Raw genomic sequence first — 3,103 nt, 5'->3', positions numbered from 1 at the left:
CAGACTCCTGTCAATCATGAAGAATCCACTGCATCCACTTAACAGGATCATCTCCAGACAGAGGAGCAGCTTCAGAGACAGACTGCTGTCACCGTCCTGCTCCACTGACAGACTGAGGAGACCCCACACTATGCGACTCTTCAGTTCCACCTGGGGGAGTAAATGCTAACATTACTCAAAGTTATTGTCTGCTTTTACATGCATTGTTATCACTCTTTAATTTAATATTGTTATTATCAGTATGCTGCTGCTGGATTATGGGAATTTCCCCTTGGGATTAATAAAGTATCTATCTATCTACTAATCCTCGAGCACAGTAAAGGAACCAACCCTAGATGAGATGTTAGTCCACCACATTACCCACACACACTGGGTACAATCAGTTTTTAATTATTATTAAATTATTAATATTATTATTAATTATTATTATAATTAATACATGTATATTTTTCAGATAGGAGAGGGGTAAAAAAAACAAAAAATCCAAACACAAAGCAATTGCCGACCCTTGCAGGAGTGCCTACACTACCACCCCAGCCCTTCCTCTCTTATTTAACTTTTAGATATCACTGGACAACAAATAATTTGCTTTTGTGTGCATCCCATGGATTTTGGCCTGCTGATAACAAAAGTCGCCTTTAATTTTCCTATTACATACCATTTAACTGCAGTCACCTATTTTTGTTGATTTCCTCTCACATTTTTAGTATACATACATAGTACAACAACTGAAACTGGCACATCTGTGGTAATGAAAAACAGTTGCACTGCCACGAGGAATTCAACTTGAAATCAAAGTACTATTATTTTATTTATGAACGGGCCAGCCATGCTAAAGAGTTACAGTAAAAAGAACTGGCCACTCAGTGAGCATTTGGTCAAAGGGCCAAAAAGTGTAGCACATAAACCACTTGTCGATCCAAGATACAAGATATTTTTGCTTCATCTTCATATAAAACATTGCGAAAGCTATGAACAAAGTGAAGTGTTTTGATATCTGAGACAAATGTTTCCATAATAACTGATGGCAAGATTAAGGAAGACATTTTTGTTTGTCTACCAAAAAAAAAAAAAAAATAATAATCATAAGCATCACCTACTAGTGTTTATCTGTTAGTACAGCCAGGAAAAAAACACATGGAAAGCATTCAAGGATGCTGTTGAGAATTGTGCTGAAAACTACAGAGCACCAAACTGGTGGAAGATGCACTTCAAGCACACACAACCATGAAGTGCAACATGTTGCTAAAATTCATTTTCTGCAGTCACACTTTGACTTGTTCCCCCCTAATCTCGGTGCATTCAGTGATGAATACAGAGTAAGGAGTCACCAGGGGCCTCATGTATAAACGGTGCGTATGCACAGAAATGTTGCGTAAGAACTTTTCCACGTTCAAATGGCGATGTATAAAACCTACACTTGGCGTAAAGCCACGCACTTTTCCACGGTACCTTATACCTTGTCGTACGCAAGTTCTCCGCTCGGTTTTGCAGACTGGCGGCACCCAGCGTCAAAGCAGTGCTACTGTTCCTGTGTGGTTACACCTTATTTTCCTGACGCGGCTTTATAAATACACCGAAACTAACCGCATATTGTTTACTAGTGTAATGCATCTGATTGTAATTAACCTGTAACAATATAATAGTCCAGAGAATAGCCATAGTATTCAAGCCTACAGCCGCCAATGAGTACTGCTGCAATAAATAATTTCATCGAAGGTCGCGCACAATCACTGCGCCGTGAAACCCATGTTTAATAACGTGCTTTAACTCCTATCATCATGAAAATGATATCACTTATACATCTCAGTATTTTAGTTATTCAGAGAGCTGTAATATCACGAATGTAATGGATTCTGTGTCCAGTCGTAGGAAGAGAACCGGTTTAAGAAGCACTAGTGATTCACACACATAGAAGAGCACATACAAAACAAAGCATTTAACGTGTTACTTTAATTACGATGTGATTTGAGAAACTGGTTAAACGATTTTAAGATGACTTTTATGATGTTCTACTTTAGTGACAAAATAAACTACGTGATTAAAGTGGAAACTTCGAGATTGAAGTTGACATTTCGTGCTTTTTTTCCCCACTGTGTGCCTATTTTTTTTTTGTCCGTACCCTAATAAGCTTTCATATGACCCTCAGACGGTGGGCTACGACTCGCCTTTTCACTGTGACTTTGATATCTGAGCTTTCAAGCTTCTCCAACATACTATGTCACTCGATCAACTTCCTTTTGTTGATTATACCACGGTTTAATTAAACAAATAGTATGTTTTTCCTTTGCCCCCACTTGGTATTCGCTGAAATTATTGTATTTTCCTTCGTACTTTTCCCATTGTCTTTTCACAGAAGGCTGAGCTTAAGGGCGATTTATATTGATTTGCATATTGAAAGAGGCGTAATTCTGGGAGGAGTTTTGCCAGGACATAAGGCGCATGCACGAGCGTTAGTTTTCACGCTGACTGGGATTTATGTAGCGGAAGAACATGGAAGTTGGAGTACGCACAGATTCCTGCATCTGGATTTTTCTGTGTGTAAGGACATTTCGGCTTTTGTGCTTACGCCATGTTAGAGTGTGAATTCTACGCACGGCGTTATGCATGAGGCCCCAGGAGATTGCTATTATCAAAAAGTAATGCCAGGGCAAATGGAATCTATCAATACTGGCTGATTATTGTTGGACACGGAAATGAGAGGCATCATTTGGAGTGAATTCAAAAATCAGCAGAAAACATCTGTAGCTCAACTCACAATATAGATTACATTTCATATTTCTTCAAACCCCTGCAGGCTACACTCCACATGAAATTGCATTCCTTTTCAACTGTCATAAGTACCCAAAGTTTTTTGAGAAGCAAAAATGTGTTGTCCAGTGTTAAGGATTCATTATAACATGCCAATGGGTAAAGCATAAATAAGAACATTTCTTAAAAGCAAAAACTGCTCTCCGCTTTAATGCAACTGATTTAAAGTGTATATGACCCACTGGCCTAACAGTGTATACATACCAAATAATAGCTCATAATTGGTTTCTTTCTCAATCAGGACTTCCGTTTTCAAAATCAAAAACAAAAAATCTAGTTAAGATTTTAATAG

Source organism: Polypterus senegalus, chromosome 15, assembly GCF_016835505.1.
Source record: "Polypterus senegalus isolate Bchr_013 chromosome 15, ASM1683550v1, whole genome shotgun sequence".
NCBI lineage: Eukaryota > Metazoa > Chordata > Cladistia > Polypteriformes > Polypteridae > Polypterus > Polypterus senegalus.
Note: the sequence above shows the minus strand (reverse complement) of the source record.